Below are 24,073 nucleotides of genomic sequence, written 5' to 3' on the forward strand. Positions count from 1 at the left end.
AGTCAGTTACCCTGAAACCACTCAAGTTAACCCCCTACCCTAACCACTAAAACCCATTACCTTATCATAAAAGCATGTGGCGGCACAAGTGGCGGAGGGTGGGTCTGTGGCATAACATCGGCACAGACTTGGTCGCAGCGACACGGCCGCAAGCAAAATGTCCCATTCCAACTGAAGGTAGTCACTCCTCAGTGTTTTACTATAATGAGCTTGTATTCCCTTATTCAAAAATATTGTTCGGATCACATTTAAAAATAACTAAATAATTTGAAATACATTTATTCAAAGTGTATGTAGACTGAATGGAAATATGCACTTTCTTAGTATATCAAATAGAAGTACAGTAGCATGATGGTACTAAGAGCATCAGTGATTTTTATTTACAACCTCAGCGTACCACTATATTTGTAAGCCACTGTGACCACTGTTCCTAGTTCTTGTGCGCACATTACATATAAATAGCAAGTCACGAGCTTTGACCGTGTAGACAATAAACAGAAAGATTGAGTTTTGCCGGAAACACCTGCAGGATATCAGAAATAGTATGTGTAGCACCTTTACCCACACCCTATGCGAGATTGGGTCGCTACCTGTATGTTTCCTGGTGCACACCTGTTGGAATTCCAGGAGGCTCTGAGCTGATCCACGGTGGTGTGGAGGCCCAGGATAGTCCATACTGACACTCTTGTGTGGCCCAGACATTAAGCCACACTGCTAGATGGTTCCAGATTCTTTATTGTAGTAGCCAGAAGTTACAGTTCTTCCTAATCCACTGAAGGTTACCTTAAGGCTTGAGGCCCATCTAGGCTCCCTCCTGATCTCCTCGTGTATCCACTACTGGGATATAGGGTAGCTTTTTCCCACTCCACAGGGGGAGAGAAGAGCACTCTGACTTCTGAGAGAGTGCCAGTATATACCCTGGGGGTTGGGCTTGTAACCCTGCCCCATAACAGGGCAGATCTGATACTAACAGGCATCCCATTAATGACATATGACCCAGCCAGTATCCTCCCCCAGGCTGACACTCTCAGGTTGTTGCTAAGCCCGCCCCTGGATACAGTAACACTGCATCCAAGCTGCAATAGCATCTAGGCCCACATAAGAGAATTAACCCTTCACATTGCCTGTACATACCAGGACTTACACTGTAACGGCCCAACAGGAGAGTAGCGGCCGGAGGCTATGCTACATATGTAATCGCGATATGTATTAATTATAGTGCAAAGTTGATTTGATTGTTTTGGGTTGCTGGTGCTATTTTTGAAGGTATTAACTGGGAGCGAAAAAAACTTTAATTTTACCAAAATTGCACTATTAAGTTTTACCAGGACACCTGATTGTATTCAGATTTATTAAGTCTTCATAAAAGCAACGATGCCGTTAATTGAAAAGTTGTACTGGCCTGAGTCCTGCTGAATAAATTACGGGAACTAAAAACCTATTTTGTTGAGCTTCCATATAAAACATATTTAAGGCTGGAGATTTAAAAGGTAATCATTGTGATTAATGTTTCTAATTCTTCTCATGGTCACTCATAGAAATATATTTCAGCACCACTACCAGCCTACAAGTTAAAAGGATGTTTGTCAGATGTAGCGTCATTTCAGATATGAGGACACAATCACTTTAGATTGCATTTTTTGCAATCACACATATAAGTACTTGCTTCCCAAATTACTTTGCAACAGAGTTTAGAAGTCTGCTGATATACCTGAGTAGTTTATGAACTGTTAAAAGGTTTGTTTACTGTACATACAGGTCTGTAAAGTCTCACTAATTTGGAGTGAGTCTCACTCATTGAAGGCAAATCTCTCCACTCTTACTCCAGGCATAAAAGACTTTGGAAAGAGAAAAGTCCCATTAAATATTTTTCTTTGTCCAGATCTCCCCTGTATCATTCATTTGGATCCTTGACAACTATGATACAGAGAGTTATAATAAAATAATAAAACCCAGGGAAATGCTTGCCATTTTTTAAAATGAAGTGTTATTTTCACAAGTCCAAAACTTTTCATCACTGGCTCAGTCATTCACGGGCAGGAATTTCTGGCAGCGATAATGAACATTGCTCCACCACTTTGCACTCCTGTACAATAGCTGTTTCTACTGTTTAGCAATGTAGGACAGGATTTTTTTCTATGTTCCATTTACTTTATGCAGGTTTCTCAAATGAATTCTGAGCCTTACGCCTGGTCAAAGACTTTCTTTTCTTCACTTCACCAGTCCAAGCCTAATTTCTCTTTGATGAAATAGATCCTGGGCTTCTAATCCTCATGGTGCTTTCAAGGATCTCTGACAGCAAAAGGGCTTGACTCCAAAATATCACATACAAAACGTTAAGTCAAAATGCGACAACTGACTGTTCAACAAAGGGTTACATAGCCTGCAAAGTATCCAGAATTTTATGGACTAAGCCAAAACAAAATATAGTGTACTGTATGCTAGTTTTTACTCAAACCAGTAATTAAGGTTTTGTCAACATTTTATTCACAATTTTTTTTTTTAACTGATTATTTAGTTTTTCCTTTTTTTGGGAAAATATATTTAACTCTCCCTGTCCGGCTTCCTAGGGAGATTACATCGGTGTGGTGATTATATGGATACTCCGCATGGTTTACTGTGACTGGGCAATTGGCAATTGGCTGGGCAATGAGGCAATTGGCTGGGCAATGAGGTAGCAAGGAGCTGAAATAATGGGCTCCCGGAACTTTTATAGTATAACCGGCATTTTATTAATGTCCCCAACTCAGTCTCAGACATATCTTGACATGTTGTACAGCGTTTTATACAAAGACATACACAAATACTTCTCTTCCATCTGTGCCACTCGTAACACTAAGATGGAGGTACTCTGAATTAATTGCTTAGGTAGTTGTGGGACCCTGACTCCCTTGTCTCTTTGGAACTCTTTAGATAATTATCCGACTCATCGAGGCCCCTACAGAAAATCCTGATAGGTCTCATAGTGCTTGAGCCAATACCTTGCTGTCTTTATTTGGGAACTACCACTTCCACACAGACGTATGAGAAACTTTAGTGTTGATCCCTGGATAGAGATGATCAGCAGGCACCCTTTTCTTGAGACTCTCTATAGCGTGGAGGGTAGGTTTCACAGGACACTACATATCCTAGATAATGGCCGATGCACAGGTCTTACAGAAAGGGAATGTTTAATTACCGGGTGTAATATAGATCATTCAGGGTGGACTTTTTTGTGCTGCCATAGTAAGAAGTCAAGCTCCTCTATGGCAGATGCATACTCTACTACATCAACCCAGGCTCTCTCGCCTCTGTCTGAATTGCATAACAACAATTGTCGAAGTTGGGAAGCCTGAAAGTATGAACGCAGATTGGTAACTGCACAACCTTCAAAATCAACCAGCCGTATCAGGACCAATTTCTATACTCAGGGTCTTTTCTTGTCCCACATGAACTTAAAGACTCATCTCTGGAGAGCACTTATCTCCTATGGTGGGACATTTATAGGAAAGTTCCTGAAGCAATAGTTTTCTTCATGGAGAGCTGTTAGGGGGCCCGGCAGATAGTTTCTTCCAGGCTTCAGTGGTTAGTGGGGACACAAAGGGGGAAAAAGAATAAGCTCAGTAAACAAAAATGTTAAGCAAAACCAAAAAGGGAGGCACCCAGGTCTAAATGCACTAGGATATTGTACCACATTACCCCCGACCACAAAAATGTGTACGAGAATGCGGGGTGGAGATGAGAGACATCCCTCCAGATCTGACTAACCACCACCTGGGAGGCCTAGCAGACCAACTTAGTTATCACATATAGCCCTCTAATGAGGTAGTATCTGCTTATATGGCTTATCCGAGTGCCTCTTTATTAACAACACATGTTACTTACGGTCCCAAAACCCTTGTGCAGCCCAGAGAGTTACCATTAATACACAGCCAATATGCCAATGTATACACAATATATTACATTACATATATTTGTAATTTTCAAGACAATCTAAGCATAAAATGCAACATTACAGTACATTCGTATGTTTGATACAGAGCTTATTGCTTATTTTACTGAGGACGTAACGATGGCCCTAAACTCAACACACCTAGAGTAACATTAGGGATATATAACAGGATAACCATAATTATTCTAAGTCCATGTATGGGAATATATAACAACCCAACTTAGAGTGAGCCATTAAGCACTTCCCAGATATAACTATGAACACTCTTATCTTTAGGAACGGGCATCCCTCCCCCTCAGGTAGCCTGTATTTATAGAAACAGGGTTATCCTCTACCAGCCGGGGCCAAAGATAGTGGCCCACCGATACCAAGTCTTGGAAAGGGGGGGTGGGGTGTAGGAGAGGGGGGGTGTCAGAATCCATCCATATGGGTTAAATACTCACCAACTTCCTGCAATGACTGTATGGACCAACCATTTCTGATTCCGGAGCCCTGTCGGGTGCCCCAGGATTCACATAGTGCTCTAACACCCAGGTCCAAGTTCTGGTCAAACAAGGATTCTTCTATTTCCTGTTACTGACCTAATATCTCCTAAGACTGCTATGGGACCTTAGACTCCCATCTGGTCATCCCTATGCCTCGCCACCTCTTGCCCAGTCGTTATTGTATGTATGTATGTCTTTATTTATGTAGCTCCATTAATGTACATAGGGTTTCACAGCAGTAACACACGTGACAATTTCTCCAAGTCGATTGTAGCAGTTTCGCAGATCGCAGGGGTGCCCCTGAGGTAGCGACATAGCAGTCTTGAAACATGTAGGGATAAAAAAAAATTGGACTCCTGAGGACCCCATAGCAGCGTTACAGCTGACAACAGAGAGTGGTGATGTCACCGTCAGAAGCCGGTCTGAGAAACAGAGGGGATCGAGCCCAGCAGCTGATACGGGACGCTTGCCTTATGCTACTCCGTTTGGGTGACCAGCCGGGAAGAATCTTCAGGCAAGAGTTCCTATTTACTAGGTGCATGTCCTAGCGACTAAGTGTAAGTAGGATTTCAATTTTACACAGCTGGAAAGAGAATCAGAGAGGACGCCAAGGGAGCAACTCACTTTCACTGCTTTTTACACTGATTGCATGGCAATATGTTTTACTGAATTTTATGTGGACTATTACAATTGTATCCAGAAGGAGCTAAATCAGTAACCACTTCAGACTTAGTCTCCATATTGTTTATCAAAGATAATGCACTATTGTTGCATGTATTGTCTTTCTTGTATGCAACACATGTAAATGGCTTTTACGGATGACTTCCACATGAGCCTTCAGAGGAGTTCCATCAGCGGAGCAGAACAGGATGGACATTTACCAAACGGATTTGATTGTTGATAAGCCATTCATATATGGTTTATATCCAGGCACAATATAGGTCTTTTTTCTACCAATTCCTGTTCTGGTTTTGAGAGAAAAAAATTAATTTATTGTGTCATAAACCAGCGGAGCGCAAACTGGGGGGTGCGACCCCCAAGGGGGCATGAGACTGCCTGTGGGGGGCGTGCGGTTTACAGAGGCCACGCACGCTTCCCGAAGGCCCATAAATTAAGTGGCGGGGGAGCTGCAGGGCCTCTGTAAACCTTTACTTACCTTGGCTCCACACGCATCACCATGGCAACGTGGCATCAAATGACGCCGCAAGGTCATGTGACGGCAACGTGACGTCATGACGCCGGAGCCGACGCCGCAGCCAAGGTAAGTGGGGGTGAGGGGGGCGCGGGAGTGAGGTGACCGCTGGCAGGGGGCGCAGGGAAAAATGTTTAAGCCCCCCTGCCATAAACAACAACGTTTTGGCTTCCTGGCCTTTCTCAAGAGGCTAGCAGGCCAAAACGTTGTTGTTTATGGCACAATAAATTCTTTTTTTCATTAAATTGCATTGGACACTCTGGACGAAACACAGATCATCCCTAGGACTAAAGGAGCCCCGGTAAATGTATCAATTTTTTATTTGAACATTTTGGTGTGCAGCAAGAATCCACAAACTCTGAGAGAACCAGCCAGATCTGTTAGGCAGCCACTGGACTTCCTAGTGCATTGGACCACTTATTATTTGTGCATGTTTAAAACTAATTTATTATTTAATTGACTGCACGTATTCCCATGATATATACCATAACTAGCGCTTTAGCACTCATTTTCACCCAAGCCCTGCCTGTTGTTGTTGGAAGGCTAGACATCTAGTAGAGTACCCCCTCAAATTGAGAACATTTCCACTGGTTTTAAACAGCACACATGGAAACCCTTTACTCCATTGCTATTTTTATTACAAAAATGGATCATTTCACTGTTGATATTATAAACCTTTAGTGACTCTTTAATCTGCAACTAAATACAACAAAAAGCTAAAAGCAAATAATTATTGCAGATTCAACGATTTATCATTAATTACTGTTACATACAACCATATTATTGTTGCAATATCTTTTCATCAATATGTCAATGCCTCGTATTATAGAAGACTAAAGCAATTTCTAAATTTCAGACAGGTCTTTCCGGTTTGCTGAAAACCGACCAAGACATACATTCATATTGAATGATATCATGCGAAAAGATCTAGCATGTCAAGTACTTTAGTCTGTAGAAAATATATCCATTGCTTCCAAGCCTTTCACTTGGTAATTTCTAAAGAATAAAAATCAGCATAATCAATTCTCTTTGTGTCCGATATTATCCAACTTCAACATACCGCTGTCTAGTTTGTAGGCTACAAAAGTCAGAAACACACGTACATAAGAGTCATATTTTTTAAATATCTTGTCAAATACATAGACATTTTTCTTTTTTCTGTCAGCCAAAGACACTCACCGCCTCTTCAGTGGAGAGTGGAGTTTGGGTCGAAAAAGAATTGGTTGAAACAGCAAATTCCAGTTGAAAGCACCAATCAACTCACCAGATAAGTACAAAAATAAAAAATGTTTATTAAACTACATGTTAAAAAACAAAAAACACTAAAGACAGGAAAAATCTCCTTGAGAGTGGAGTTTGGACTGACACAGACTCGGGGCCAGCCTTACCTTGGCGGGGCCCCTCCTCCTGCAGCGTCACGGCATAACGTGATTTGGCATTGTTATGACAATGCAACGTTGAAGAAGGAAGGACACTCTGCATAAGATAAGTCCCGCCCCCCCTGCACGCACACACACACCTCCCCCAGCCACACGCACACACCATCTCCCGTTCCTACCTTGGGGTGAGCAGTGGTGCGGCCCTCCCCAGCTCCCTCCTCCAGTTCTCCCCTCTCCTGTAGGGCGGAATTTGGATCCCTAGCGCCGACAGGAGGGAGAGGAGGTAGCGCGGGGCGCAAGGCAACCGCCTTGCTATAAGGCTGGTCCTGTCATGTATTATACATATTTGACGATTGGAGAATAGGCAAGAAACTCAAAACCTACCTCCAAAAAAACTTTTTAACAAAACAAAATTAGGTGAGCGGAGACCTTCACCTATAACCGAATATATCAGTAACACTAAAATTCAAAACCTTTATGGAGTATGCAACTAGGAAAAAGATTGGCCTTACATTTATGGAAAACAAATACACAATTCCTCCGCGCCTCCCAAATGTATTAGTGCAATTCTACATTGATCTGCATACACTGCATTAAAAACTTTGCCGACATATTCCCGCAGTAAAACAACCCTTATCAGGGTTTTACCATTTGTGATATGACTTTAGGGAATAAGGTTATTGCTTCCGCAGACACGTTATGGTGGGATATTGAAACAAATGGCAACCCTGCACTCAAAAATACTTAAGTCAGAAATACTGTAGCGCCGACGAGTATTCTAAAACAAACCCGTGGCAATCACCAACAAGACCCAGGTACATTCTGGGTACATGCTGGGTACATGCTGCAACATTCCAGTGACATTTCTGCAGACAGACTAATGGCCCATCGGATTAACAGCAGGGGTCCCTGGTGGTCCCATTCAGTTTGAATGGGACTGCCAGGGACCCCTGCTGTGTTAATCCGATGGGCCATTAGTCTGTCTGCAGAAATGTCGCTGGAATGTTGGAGCATGTACCCAGAATGTACCTGGGTCTTGTTGGTGATGGTCCCAGATTTTCCAAGGCAAGTTTAAGGCAAGTTTTAGAATACTCGTCGGCGCAACTGTACTTCAAAATAGTATATTTTATTCATAAAGATGAGAATAAAAGGGAAATACTGTGCAATGTAAGTATACAGATAGCAGAGCAATCAAACAGAGTGAACAGCCCCCCTTGACAATTCTGTGAATAATAGTTTTTTTTTCTTATTTTCCCCCCTTATTTTTTTGTTATTCGTTTGTCCTTTCTGTTCACTCTATGTTTTATTGCTCTGTTCTCTGTATGCTTACAGTACATTGCACAGTATTTCACTTTTATTCTCATATTTATGAGTAAAATATACTATTTTGAAGTATTTCTGACAAGTATTTTTGAGTGCGGGGTTGCTATTTGTTTCAATATACTACCCTTTTGGAGTTGGTGGGTGTGACGGTGAAGGGGTAACCAAAACATAAATAAAGGTATTATGCACGGCTGGTTACCTCTGAACCTTGTTTCGGGTTTTAGATTGTCAGCTCTTCAACCTGTGTATTGTACCTGCAATGAATGTATTGTATGACTCAGGTTATGAGTTTCAGGGTGGACTTTGCGGTAAAAGTGTTGTCAGATTGTCTATGTAGACGGGGTCCAGAGTTACTGGCCACCCCAAAAATGTACCCGGGAGCCGAGTCAGATTCCCGGGTACATGTAGACACCTACCTCCGGACAAAGTCTTCCCTGGATAGCAGTTACGCGGCTCACCACCGGGATGCCCTGCTTCAGCACAGACCAGAAAAGTAAAAGGGGTATAGGGATATGCGTATCCCAGGTATAGTCAGGGGTCCCTGGTTTAGGGGGAGTCCTCCGCAGTATATGCCCAAACCCCCGGACCCGATATAGGGGTTCGGAGTGTCTCCAACGATGTATAAGGTTGCGAGAGTAAAATTATTTCTAAGTCCAGCTTTGGCACAATAGAAGCAACTCTGAAAATGAGCCTGTGCATTATTTGAAGCAACTTTTTAGTACACTTCTTATAGGAAGGTCTAGGAGCTCTGAAAATGAACGTGTATGTCTTTTCAGTAGATCCTAGGGGACGAGGGACATAGACGAATTTTGTAAGATTTTTTATTAACATTGTGTATAACAGTGTATATCTGTATAACAAAAAACAAGGCAGCGCTAATAATAAAAAAGAGACCAGCAGCCTATGATATAACTCTGACACCCTATGTCAGATAGAAGGATAGAGAAAAACGTTATATCTGTGGCGCTAAGCCTAAAAGATAAATTAAATAATAAATATACAACCAGTTGGAAGTAGATGTCCTCTAGGGCTCTCCTCACGAAGACGGTCAGTCATGCAAAAAATATAAAAACAGCGTTTCGGAAGACTGCGCTTCCTTCCTCAGGGGCAAAAAAGTAGTAGTTTTTTGCCCCTTAGGAAGGAAGCGCAGTCTTCCGAAACGCGTAGGGCTGCCTACGTGTGCACTACCGACGTCAGAGTACCCTCCACATCCATTACAGCCCCACGGACTACCAGCTCAACGGACATTTGCAGCCTTCAAGCTGTCTACAGATTTCCCTGTGTCTGGCTGGACATCATTGGCCACGGATGCCTGTTGCTGTCTGCTCGCGTTCAACGTTGCTGCTGCGCACGTGGTGACGCTTGCTCCGGTACACGCGGCCCGGCGTGCCTGCCCAGCTGAGATCAGTGCAGAGAAGGTGAAGGAGAAACCCCTTCGGAAGCTCCTGCTTATCGTTGGATCGCCGCAGAGTTGGGGAGCTGATACTTACCATCACGAGAGGGGATACTCACTGAATTATCCACTGCTCATTTACCATCTAAGTCTGGTAAGCGGCTAGCTTAGCCAGTGTTGGTGTGCACATATACCTTTTAGTGTTCTTTTTTTATATATTGAATTGTTTTATTAAATGTTTTTATGCTCATCAGTCATCTGTTTGTCTCAGCTATTCGTTGTCCCTATGTGTTAGTGTGTTTGTTTGTTAGTAGGTTAATTGTATTACACTATGTTTGTTTTTATATTTTTTGCATGACTGACCGTCTTCGTGAGGAGAGCCCTAGAGGACATCTACTTCCAACTGGTTGTATATTTATTATTTAATTTATCTTTTGGTGTATATCTGTATGCATTGTATATGAAATGGGGAATTTCCAAGTCCTTCGATCCGAGAGACCAGATGGCCACCAGGCTTGGTGCCACTGTGTCTGCTCGGGTCCCGGACTTGAAAGTCTCAGAGATGCCAAGGTGTTAGGGCGGACGGAGTACCGGAGTTACACTCAAATACCCACGTCCTGACATGAATAAGGGCTATCCGGCAACCATTTGCCCAGCCCCAGACTCTGGGGAGCCTGGCCCAGCGGGGGGTTCAATATGCTAAGTGGCAGAGGTGCCAGGTTGGCGCATGACCCTTGACAGAATTGAAATCAGTGCCCGCCCGGCATCAGAGTACCGGCAAATCTGTGATAGGCTGGTAGAAATATTCCCACACGCTGATTGGCTGTAACGTTTTGTGAATGGGACTGAAATCCTATAAGGAATCAAGTAGTCAATCAGGTCATCTGATTCTAAGCGCCGAGACAGCAGTGGTAGATTTGAACTGACCAAAAGAGGCTCTGTGAGAAATAGACTCGAGACAGCTTCAGAAATTTCAAGGCAAGACATTTTCTAAGTCCCACTTTTCGGGGCCAACTTCAGAAAAGAGAACCTAGCGGTCGTGGCTGGAGCTAAAAGCTGAAAAGAGTACCAGGACCTTTGGTACTCACTCCCGGTCAAGGGATTTCAGCACCTCCAGAGTGGAAAGAGCGTAACTGCATGCCGAGTTCAGTTTCAGGACTTTTCGGGCTTAGTCCCGGTCATCTAAAAGGACTTGTAAAGACTTTGTTTTCTGTGCTATTTCAACTAGGAAAGGTTAGTTTTGTAGCCCAGACTCCCAGTAAGTGTGTTTTCTTCTGTATATCCATTGTGTGTCTGTCTCTAAGGAATACATCGCAATTTGTTTTACTTCTTGGTTTTGCTCAGTGATATGATCCCGGTATAAAGGTGTAAATCCCTTGTCTCCCGTGACAGTGGGGACTCCTGGACTCCCTGCACCTTATTTATATTAGCCATATTGGGCGTTATTATCCATGTAGGTGGTGCTGTTTGTCTAATTTGTTATTGATTATTGTGGGATATTTGGTGATATTCTGCATTATCACTTCTATTGGATCCTATGGAATGTCTGAGATATTTTGCAATATTCTGTGTTATCAGTAGGTACAATAAAGCTGGCTACATCTCTATCAACATTTCTTCTGCATCTGAAATTGCCATTTTCTGATCAGAAGTTCTATCTTTTGGAGGGAAGAACAATACATAATTTCTAATTCCATGACCCATATACTAGATCGAGTATATGGAGTTGTGTAAATGTGTATTACATTTACGCCAATCCTTAAACTCCTAATTAGTGTGCATATTTTGAACTTTCAGAAAAGTACCTCTCTAAAGGCTGTGGGGAGTAGACAGAGACAGATTACATATAAAATGTACACTATGTCCTTATCTCCTTATATACCACCAACACTAGGTAACCTTTAAACTGCTCTTCAGGAGAATTTTGCGAGCTTGTGTTTAAGTTTGCACATCCGTGATGAGAGAAGATGGTCAGGATTATTTGACCCTGTACTCTATTGAATTAAAACTTGGTTGTACCACATCGTGCCTTTTCTCTTTTTGGAATTCTGCTGCTGTTAGGGCATGAAGAAGGGTTCCATTATGTTTCATGTATTATCCTGTGCAACATTAAGCATGTGGCTATGCACATATTTGCCAAACAGGGAAAATAGCAAAGAAAGCACTAGATTTATTAAAGAAAACGATTCAATAGCTTTTAAGATTAACGTAAATAAATTAACTGTTTCTACGCTGTATATTTGCTCTGCTGTATGCTTTTGTCAGACAGTTGTAAAAAGGAGTTTCTGCATCAACCATAATCCATGCAGTTCATCAAAATGTTCCTATTGCATCATTTAGCACTTTTTATTACATTTAAGAAACTTGTTGATCCAGTTTTAGGAAGGTGTTGCGAGGGGTGTACCGGGTAAGACCTTAATTGATATGAGGAATGATAACTGCTGTGGAAATGAATAAATCCCATTGTGTGCATCACCACAACAACAACAAAACACTCCCATTGCTACGGGTATCCGCTCTCTAAATTGTATGCAGACAGGTCGAAAGCAAAATCAGAGCAAAGTACAGTAGCAAAGACCAAACCAGTATACAAGAAGATGTTAGAGCAAACTAGTTTAGAACAATAGAAACTGTTACAAATTCATTTATAAAACAATAACATATTGCTGCAGCAAAGTCCAAAAGTTAACATGGCCGAAAATGTTAAAGATCATGTATCCAATCTTGGAAATGTAAAGACTTAATGGCAACACCTTAAGTACCACAGTATATTGCCTTCCATTTTAGATTGACTTATTACTGTCATCATACAGTACTACTGCTTTTAATCACTGTCACTCTGTGGCAGAAGTTTAACTTGATGTTTCCATTGTGTCATTCCCACAAGTGCTAGGATACCTATCTTCTTCCTGGTGTCTCCTTCTGCTGCCTTGCTTTGTGACGTCTGGGGATGGCTGCTTTGTGTTACTGTAGCTGTCTTCTCCATATAGAGACTTGGATTAGGTGTCAGGTCAACAGCTGACAGCAATGCTGTGGGAGCACTTGGTGGAAGTTTCTCTAGATGTGGAATGTGGCCATGCATCTGTCCCTGTGAACCATTCATTGCTATTCAAGAGGACAAAACACAGTATGATCTCTAAGGCCCTTCTACAAGGAAGAAGTAATAATGTATTGTTATATAGCACCCACATTCAGGAGCAGAATTACTGTATGTAGGTATGGACCATACCGCATGAGTCATCTTGGGCTATTTGTTACTAAGCGGTGCTAAATACAGTTTGTATCCTATACCTCAGAGATGAACACTTGTGAGAAACAACAACAGGAAGAAATGACCTTAGTAGCCTTGAAATCTTGCACTCTTTTTAACCAATCGCTCATAGTCTCAATCCCTTTGGCGACAGGGCAAGAGAAGAATAAGTGCAAAAGACTGATGCCTGTTGTATTTTTGAGGTGGGTATTTTGGGGTGTTGTTGTTGCCTCTGTTGCGGTGGCTGTTGGGGGGTGGGGGGTAAGTGTGAGTTAACCTTGCCAGACGGGGCTCTGTGGTACGGTAAAGCCCGGTGGTGGCTGTGCTTGGCGAGTGGGGACGGATTGGTTGAGCACTCTAGCAGGGTGGGCACTTAAATCGTGAAAGAAGAGGGAGAATGGGGGTACTTTGGTCTAACTCAAAATGTAGAATATATGAGATACTCACTAATGTCTATCTTGAAAGGGGTGCTACCTAAGGATGAACAACATATACAAAAAACAAAAGGAAAATCCTTGCTGTGGTGCAGACCCCAAATTGGCTGGAGTACTGATGTCAAGTGATTAATCACTAGGCCCATAGCAGCTAGAAGAAAAGCAATTTCTCTTATGACATACAGTAACTCCCACCACATCCATATTTTTATAGTCTTAATACCCTTCCTTCTAAAATGCTCGGGGAACGCACATTTTTATTGCGTTTTAGTAGATTTCCAGCTCACATACAGTACAGAGTGCGAACATTTCATAAAGGTGTCCCAATTGGGAATAATATTAAATGTACCATTTTTTTAAGTAGCACAAAAACTTTTCCATGAAACAAACCAAATTTAGGTTAAAAAATAACAACAATCGGTTCCAGAAGATCTCCATCTTCCACGGTATTTCTAACAAGTTGTTACAGCTGTAATAAAGGAGATGGGTGTGCCTCAACCCTCATTTTGTTCTTCATCCTCATCGTTATCTATATGATTTATGCTTCTTTTCTTTTTTTTGTGCATAACAATGGAAACAATATTTTGGAGTGCTATGCACTTCTTTGACATCTAATTTTTAAAGTATCCAATAATCAGGGAACCTGATGGTGTATTTTGAGTCAACATTGGTATATGTAATGCACACACACACACACACAAAGTGATTGCCAGACTATAGCGGTAATAGACCAAAGACTACCAACTATTAAACTTAATGTTACTATTAATGGACATATTTCTAGGCTAACTTGGGTGTTTTGTAACAGGTTTAAGGGACGCTCTCTATTCGTGGTTTCATCCATGTATCTTTTCTTAGGGCAGGTCCATACTGCCGTAGACCGCGCGGAGGCTCAATCACATTGCCTAAAGGCATTGATCACGCCCATAAACCGCACGGGCGGGTGCAAGCAGGAGGGGCCGCGCGTTGCGCAATAAATCAGTTCAAACGGATTTCTTGGTGTGACAGGCAGGTCACAATGAGGGCGAACCAGCTCCGTGACGCCCCTAGGGATGTCCCCCATGGCGCATCCACCATGGACGGAAAACCCAACCGCTTCACGCGGGTGACGTCACGGCTATCGCACGCCTCTGCGCAGGCAAAGGCTGTATGGCCTTAGCCTTACAATGCTGCAAGCATGCATAGGCTGGAAGCAAGCAATGTTGAAACACCAGGATGTATGCACAACATAAAAATGATGTTGTTTGTAAAATCCATTAACTGCAGCACTCGTAGCCTTAAGTTTCTTGTCCGGCATAGTGTAGGCCAGAAAATTCCCTTGTGCCAAGATATGGATTACATTAACTTCTGCAGTAAAACTGACTCCCTGCAGTGGAGAAAGGTTCATAAAAAAAACCCATCTGCACTAATCACAATGCACACAAGAACTGCTATGATAATAAAAGTATATAAAAATAGTTTCAATGCATCACTTATGGAGAGTGTTAAATGTCACTTATTTGATATAAGAATATCTTAGTCATGTCATAAAAATGCAATTTGAGACAAAAGCTGTCCAGTCAGGGAAATACTGGCTGCCAGTTACAGGAACCCCCATAAAAAAAAGTAAAGATAGAGAAAATTAGTTTACATAAAGTACTGTAGCTTTTCTTAGACGCCACAGGGCGTAATTACATTTGTCCATTACAATCTCGATTGCTCATGTTTCCTTTGAAGGGTCAAAGACTGTAATATAAAAATTATCATCCAAATAATACATAGAATGTAATTAGCAGCCTAATACTTTAATAGGCAAACAAACCTCAGAGTCAGAGAGCAAGTGAAGTTATTACTATGGTCTTTACCACATTATGATAAAGAACAAGGTACAAACAAACAATGATCTACAGTCTAGCCATTTTATTGTTCAGAAACAAGAGATGTTATAATCCTTTCAAACAACAACTTGTAGTCCGAATGCATTCATCTGTATCAGCATTAGCCAATATATAATAGATGGCATAGATAGATAAACAAACAGTTTATCTGATATAAAGTTTGTCAGACATATGGTACGTTTTATTTTATTTTTTAAACAACTGACAATAATGAAGTTAGAGAAGTTATGAGATGTGTACCAATGTTTTCAAATATATTTGTAACTCGTAACATGTTGTGAGTGATGTGTAAAGACAAATGTGAAGCAAAATTGGTGAAAATTACATCCTTTTCATTCTGCATCTCTGCGTCAATGTAACGAGGTCTTTGCTCCATGTTTTACGCCCTTTGCGTCACCTTGAGGTTTTGGAAGCGACAATAGGAGGAGTTAGAGAAAAGTGACACACAGATTGTAATGAGATGAAGCAAACCGTGTCTCTGTGCGCCACTTTTGTATCTTTTACGTGCGTTCAAGAAAATTGCCAGGTCTGACGTGCCGTAAACTTTTCCAGACAGCAATTTGTATCAAATGTAAAAAAAACACGTTCTTACATTTGACATAAACAGAAAGTGGAACAGTGTCAAAAGCTTCTATGTAGATTTTCTTCATGTTAATACATCTCCCCCGTTGTGCTTAATTTGGGGTTACTTTTTATTGTCTCCCTTCTGCCATACTGGTGTAAAAGCATGACCCATCATTATATCTACATGAATTTACCCACTTATATACAACACACACACTTTTGCCCCAAAATAGCTTTGTAAAAGTGAAATGTCATTACTCCCACCTTTTTGTGTCTTGAACCCCATTTGTAAGTTTGGAGCGTTGAACCCAGTCACCCAAGGCTTTTTAATATACATACTATATGATAAGTGACCTCAGTTGTGTTGAATGGAGTCTGTTGGTGCTGTGGTTATGGGCCTTGGTGTTGTGGTGGCAGGTAGTGATAGGTGATGATAGATGATGACCTCACAGCAACAACCAGGAAATGCTGATTCTAGGAGTGATCCAACCTACAGAATTTCTTTTAAGCACAAGCACAGCGAGTATCAGCTTTGGTGTGTGGTTGAAGTCTCATACCACAGAGGTAGGAAAAGAGCGTTGATAGGAAAGCAGATACAGTACACAAGGTCAGACACCAGGGGGAGAAAAGAAAAGGCGGAACAGTGTCAGAGAAACGAAAGTTGGACATTGTGAGATTATTGTCTCCTTCCGAGTTTGGCTATACAGAATTTATCAAAAAGCATCATGATCTATATGAACATAGATGGGTATCTGGCATTTATATTCAAAACCCAATGTGACATTTTTCTAACTCACATGAATGTAGTACAGTATGTAATGTCCTCCTTTGCTGCTTCCTTTTTGTTATGGAATATGAACGATTTATATGGTGTAAGTGGTATCATACATTCCTCCTATGAGTGTTATCTCTGTAGAATGTAGTTAGGAAAGACGTAAAAGAACGATAATGGCAAATATATGGTTATGTACACAGACTTGACCTCTACTGGACCTCTACTCATCGTTGTAAAGACTTGAATAGATCCATACACATGGGAACATATTAAGATCAAACAGTTTACCAACTGTTTGACTCCTTAAGTTGTTTACATGTCGACATGTCCATGTTTAACATACTGTACTGTAGGTTGCCCTATACATCTGCTCAAAGAAAGAATATCAGAACATGTTCCGCTATTAAAAATGTTGAAAAAAATAGCCAAAGAGAAAATATTATGGATATTAACTTCAAAATACCTTCACCTACATCTATGAGCCTTTTGATATTCATAGTACTGTATTAGAACATACTATATACCAATAGCACCCAGAGGAGGTGATAGATGAGACTGCTCCAGATGGAAATTTTCTTGATGCATGTGTTAGGAGCTTTTGGAAATTTTGGTCTCAATAGTGTGTGTAAATGTATGTATGTCTTTATTTATATAGCACCATTAATATACATAGCGCTTCACAGTAGTAATATACGTGACAATCATAAATAACAAATACAAATAACAGAACATGGGAATAATTGCTTCAGACATAAAAAAATTACATTTAGGTAGAGGAGTCCCTGCTCCAAAGAGCTTACAATCTAATTGGTATAAACATCACACTATGACTCAATAGGGACCTCCCTACCTTGAGAAAGCGCCAGCCCCCGAGCGCGAAACGTACGTCGGGATGACATCATCGCGTTGACGTCGGAGGTCACGGGTGAGATCGCTCTGTTATTGGGGAGGGAGGGTGTGAGTTGGTGTACCGGAGGTTCAGGTATTTGTGGCGATTAAGCCCCAACAGTGCACTACACAGGCCACTGCCGTTAGCTGTGGGTACAAGAGCTAAAGCTGCACATGACATACATGGTGGGAGTGTTATCATTGGAACACTGCCACAGCAGCAGCTACACTGACCACAGCACACTTTGTACTATCAATGACTGTTATAGACTGATGCAGCTCTGCCTGGTACTGCTATACTTTTAGCATTAGATATACTCCCATTACACCCTTCCCTGCATTTAGGTGGTAGATTTTGCCATTACATTAGTAAGTACCATCTGCACCAGCCATATTATCAGGCACTACCATCTGCATTGTGTATTTTCCCCACCGGAGCTACCCATCAGGAGGGTTCTATTAATGAATTAGAATAATAGATATCCACTGCATATTTACCTCCTGCATATTTACCCGCACCTGTGATTTAGTTGTTTTTATTACCCATTCATTTTTGCGTCGTTATATTGTGTGTCCATATAGATGTTTAATAAAAGTTTATTGTTTTGCCCATAAGGCAGTTTTAGGTAATTGATCATTCCTAGTATTGGGTGCGATTACCAGGGTCTCCCCTATAGTTCACTCCCAATTCTTTCAAGAAGCACTATTTCCTTGCCATTTTTCCCACTAGCCTGTCTGTGCAGTGGTAAAGGGGATCTGTGGGAGATCACTCTGCTGTCTTCCTTTTTACTTGCTATATACCAATAGCACCCAGAGGAGGTGATAGATGAGACTGCTCCAGATGGAAATTTTCTTGATGCATGTGTTAGGAGCTTTTGGAAATTTTGGTCTCAATAGTGTGTGTAAATGTATGTATGTCTTTATTTATACTGCACCATTAATATACATAGCGCTTCACAGTAGTAATATACGTGACAATCATAAATAACAAATACAAATAACAGAACATGGGAATAATTGCTTCAGACATAAAAAAATTACATTTAGGTAGAGGAGTCCCTGCTCCAAAGAGCTTACAATCTAATTGGTATAAACGTCACACTATGACTCAATAGGGACCTCCCTACCTTGAGAAAGCGCCAGCCCCCGAGCGCGAAACGTACGTCGGGATGACATCATCGCGTTGACGTCGGAGGTCACGGGTGAGATCGCTCTGTTATTGGGGAGGGAGGGTGTGAGTTGGTGTACCGGAGGTTCAGGTATTTGTGGCGATTAAGCCCCAACAGTGCACTACACAGGCCACTGCCGTTAGCTGTGGGTACAAGAGCTAAAGCTGCACATGACATACATGGTGGGAGTGTTATCATTGGAACACTGCCACAGCAGCAGCTACACTGACCACAGCACGCTTTGTACTATCAATGACTGTTATAGACTGATGCACCTCTGCCTGGTACTGCTATACTTTTAGCATTAGATATACTCCCATTACACCCTTCCCTGCATTTAGGTGGTAGATTTTGCCATTACATTAGTAAGTACCATCTGCACCAGCCATATTATCAGGCACTACCATCTGCATTGTGTATTTTCCCCACCGGAGCTACCCATCAGGAGGGTTCTATTAATGAATTAGAATAATAGATATCCACTGCATATTTACCTCCTGAATATACCCGCACCTGTGTTTTAGTTGTTTTTATTACCCATTCATTTTTGCGTCGTTATATTGTGTGTCCATATAGATGTTTAATAAAAGTTTATTGTTTTGCCCATAAGGCAGTTTTAGGTAATTGATCATTCCTAGTATTGGGTGCGATTACCAGTGTCTCCCCTATAGTTCACTCCCAATTCTTTCAAGAAGCACTATTTCCTTGCCATTTTTCCCACTAGCCTGTCTGTGCAGTGGTAAAGGGGATCTGTGGGAGATCACTCTGCTGTCTTCCTTTTTACTTGCTATATACCAATAGCACCCAGAGGAGGTGATAGATGAGACTGCTCCAGATGGAAATTTTCTTGATGCATGTGTTAGGAGCTTTTGGAAATTTTGGTCTCAATAGTGTGTGTAAATGTATGTATGTCTTTATTTATACTGCACCATTAATATACATAGCGCTTCACAGTAGTAATATACGTGACAATCATAAATAACAAATACAAATAACAGAACATGGGAATAATTGCTTCAGACATAAAAAAATTACATTTAGGTAGAGGAGTCCCTGCTCCAAAGAGCTTACAATCTAATTGGTATAAACGTCACACTATGACTCAATAGGGACCTCCCTACCTTGAGAAAGCGCCAGCCCCCGAGCGCGAAACGTACGTCGGGATGACATCATCGCGTTGACGTCGGAGGTCACGGGTGAGATCGCTCTGTTATTGGGGAGGGAGGGTGTGAGTTGGTGTACCGGAGGTTCAGGTATTTGTGGCGATTAAGCCCCAACAGTGCACTACACAGGCCACTGCCGTTAGCTGTGGGTACAAGAGCTAAAGCTGCACATGACATACATGGTGGGAGTGTTATCATTGGAACACTGCCACAGCAGCAGCTACACTGACCACAGCACGCTTTGTACTATCAATGACTGTTATAGACTGATGCACCTCTGCCTGGTACTGCTATACTTTTAGCATTAGATATACTCCCATTACACCCTTCCCTGCATTTAGGTGGTAGATTTTGCCATTACATTAGTAAGTACCATCTGCACCAGCCATATTATCAGGCACTACCATCTGCATTGTGTATTTTCCCCACCGGAGCTACCCATCAGGAGGGTTCTATTAATGAATTAGAATAATAGATATCCACTGCATATTTACCTCCTGAATATACCCGCACCTGTGTTTTAGTTGTTTTTATTACCCATTCATTTTTGCGTCGTTATATTGTGTGTCCATATAGATGTTTAATAAAAGTTTATTGTTTTGCCCATAAGGCAGTTTTAGGTAATTGATCATTCCTAGTATTGGGTGCGATTACCAGGGTCTCCCCTATAGTTCACTCCCAATTCTTTCAAGAAGCACTATTTCCTTGCCATTTTTCCCACTAGCCTGTCTGTGCAGTGGTAAAGGGGATCTGTGGGAGATCACTCTGCTGTCTTCCTTTTTACTTGCTATATACCAATAGCACCCAGAGGAGGTGATAGATGAGACTGCTCCAGATGGAAATTTTCTTGATGCATGTGTTAGGAGCTTTTGGAAATTTTGGTCTCAATAATGTGTGTAAATGTATGTATGTCTTTAGTTATATTGCCCCATTAATATACATAGCTCTTCACAGTAGTAATATACGTGACAATCATAAATAACAAATACAAATAACAGAACATGGGAATAATTGCTTCAGACATAAAAAATTTACATTTAGGTAGAGGAGTCCCTTCTCCAAAGAGCTTACAATCTAATTGGTATTTAGGAAGAACGTACAGAGACAGTAGGAGGCATTCTGGTGTGTCTGCAAGTGGCCAAGATTTATGTGTCAGGTCTATAGTATTGGCCACAGTGCTACTCATATGCTTCGTTAAGCAGGTGTGTTTTAAGGTGGGTCTTAAAGGTGGCTAGAGAGGGTGTGTGACGGGAGCTTTGTGACAGGCTATAATAATACATCAAATAACTGGGTTGAACTGAACGAGGCTTAGATATAATAAAGTATATTTATTCCTTAAATAGGTGAACACAGCAATATAGTACAGTAACAGGCAAGAAGTAGCACTTACTTGGGGGTGGGGAATGAAAAGTATCAAATAGCAATTCTCCAGCAATCAGGTACAACCAAGATGGTATAGAAGACAAAGGATATAGGGTTGACCACAGTTTATATATCTTTTGTGACCCTATCCTTAACATTAAGTACCAGCTATTGGGTAACAATTAGCTGTAGCCAATCTTTAACGTGGGAACACATTTTAATCCATGCCCCTCTGCTAGTCAGCTCATGCGCACTAGGACCCTGGGGTCTCATTTCTGTAGCCCCACATTTCACATTGGGAATGCCAGCCAGTCTACCAAATGGAATTTCTGGCAGGATACCCTTTGTTGGAAGGTGTAAAATATGACACTCACAGGCTGCTCTGGTTTGAGTCGTCTCCGCCCTCAGGTAAACAGTGAGGGTGGTAAAATCCTTTGAACAACACTTAAGTCCTAGACATTGGGTCGCCTCTCTGACCATATGCTTCCTTGTATGCAAAGGAATTTCCTCTGGGTTTTATACCTGCCTTGGGATACAGTGTTATAGGTAAAATACAAACATATTAAAATATCTGGTTCCGTTGTGTCTAGTGGGTCCAAACTACCCAGATCTTAATGCCGGAACTGGGACACTATATGGTCCGAGTTTCAGCCCGCTACGACCTTAAGAACCGGAGTTACACAAATACAACTTAAACCGTTTCCTATTTTAATACAAAAATCTCCGCTGTAAATTAAATCACGGCTTTTCACTAAATCCCCATTGAAAACAACGGGCTCTGCCGCCATAGACTTTCAATGGCAAACCGCCGCCATTGGCGGCTATGGGAATCCGCCGCCATAGACTTTCAACGGGGCATCGCCGCCGTTGAAGTCTATGGGGTTTCTCTGCCATAGCCGGTCAATGGAAATTGGCCGCCATTGGAGTCTATGGGAGAATTCCCCGAACTTTCAAGGGGTCCATACTCCGTCGGGTTGGTCCAAGAGGGTCAAGGTTGGTTCTGCAGCCATGCCGGAGCAGTGCCTACAGATACCCCAAACCCTGGCCCTCAGGACCCTCCGGAACCGGAGGTATGGATTCATGGTTTTTAGCTTTTCACACTTAGTCAAATTCCTGAGCTGTTTCTGCCGCCGCCATTGGAACCTATGGCGCGACCCGCTCTCTCGGCACGACCCTTCTCGGGGGTCCAGGTTTCGGGGACCCGGTGGTGGTCGAGTGGGGGGAGGTCTAGGAACTAGGGGCAAAAATAATTTTATTTCTGGGTGCCCTAGAACTGTAGATTCCCACGCCACTTAACGTTGAACTTGACTAATAAGTGATCAAAGCTCTTTTTCTGAAAAAGTATCCGCTTTGCGGTTTTGCAGTTTGGACGGCAGCCAACTCGTTCCTGGAAAGCGCCGTCGAGGAATCTCCATTGAAGTCAATGAGCCCATTGACTTACAATGGGAAACCGCCGCTCCTCCTCTCGGACGCCATCTGCTGGTCTTCGAGGGAAACAGGTCCAAAACAGCAAGATCCGCCATTGAAATGCATTGAGCTCTAATGGCGGCCTATGGGACTCTGCAAAATGGTGCCTGAAAAGGCGGGAAAATTACACAAAGGGCTATAATCACTAAGGAACTATTAACCCTTGCCCTCCCGGATGGATCCCAGTGTGTGTGATGCAGACACTGATATAACCAGATATCACAATAAAGCATGGGGACAGGGGAATATACATTTTCATGTTGTAACAAGGGTTAAACCACATTTCTGGACTGCAGCCCAGTCAAGCCCTTGACTCCCTGGTGAGGTCAGGGGATGGCCAAATGGGATGCAATCCCTTTAATACCGGGCCACCCCCTTTCTCCCTCTACACCTCCCCTTCTTAATGTGTGACCTGTGGCCCACTGGCCCTAACGGGGAGTGGGGCACTGCTGGCACCATTAATGAATTCAGTCTCAGAGGGATAGTCCTGGCATGAAAGTCCATCAGCATTGCTGTTTTCACTGCCCTTTTTATGCTGAATGGTAAATTCAAATTCTTGTAAAGCTAAGCTCCATCTCAGCAACTTGGCATTTTCCCCTGATAGCCTCTGTATCCAACTCAGGGGGTTGTGGTCCGTGATGACCGTGAAAGCCCTTCCATATACATAGGGCTGGAGCTTTTTGAGTGCCCACACAATGGCCAAGCACTCCTTTTCAATGGTGGCATATGCCACCTCCCTGGGGAGCAGTTTGCGACTGAGATACACCACAGGATGCTCTCTACCATCGTCCCCCACCTGGCTCAGTACAGCTCCAATACCAAAGTCTGAGGCATCAGTCTGAATGAGAAAATGCTTGGTATAGTCTGGGGCAGCAAGTATGGGGGCTCCAGCAAGCGCAATTTTCAGGGCCTGGAAAGCAGTTTCACAGACAGGAGTCCAGGTAATAAGCACAGGCAGTTGCTTCTTAGTCAGATCAGTCAGGGGTATGGCCACGGCGCTGTACTGTGGGACAAATTTCTTATAGTACTCTGCGGTGCCCAAAAATGCCATGACCTGTTTCTTGGTTTTTGGAACAGGCCACTGAACTATGGCTTCTACCTTGGCTGGCTCTGGTTTGAGGTGCCCTCCACCCATCCTGTGCCCTAAGTACAGGACCTCTGCCATTCCTAACATACACTTAGTGGGTTTCAAGGTAAGCCCAGCCTCCCTGATCCTATCCCGCACCGCAGCTACATGTCCTATGTGGGATTCCCATGAGTTACTAAAGACAGCAATGTCATCTAAGTAAGCCCTGGCATAGCTCTGCATCCCTTCCAGTAACCTATTGACCAGGCGTTGGAAGGTAGCCGGGGCATTCTTCATCCCAAATGGCATCACCAAAAACTCATAGAGGCCACTTGGAGTGATGAATGCTGACTTC

Source organism: Ascaphus truei, chromosome 1 (genome assembly GCF_040206685.1).
Source record: "Ascaphus truei isolate aAscTru1 chromosome 1, aAscTru1.hap1, whole genome shotgun sequence".
Lineage (NCBI taxonomy): Eukaryota > Metazoa > Chordata > Amphibia > Anura > Ascaphidae > Ascaphus > Ascaphus truei.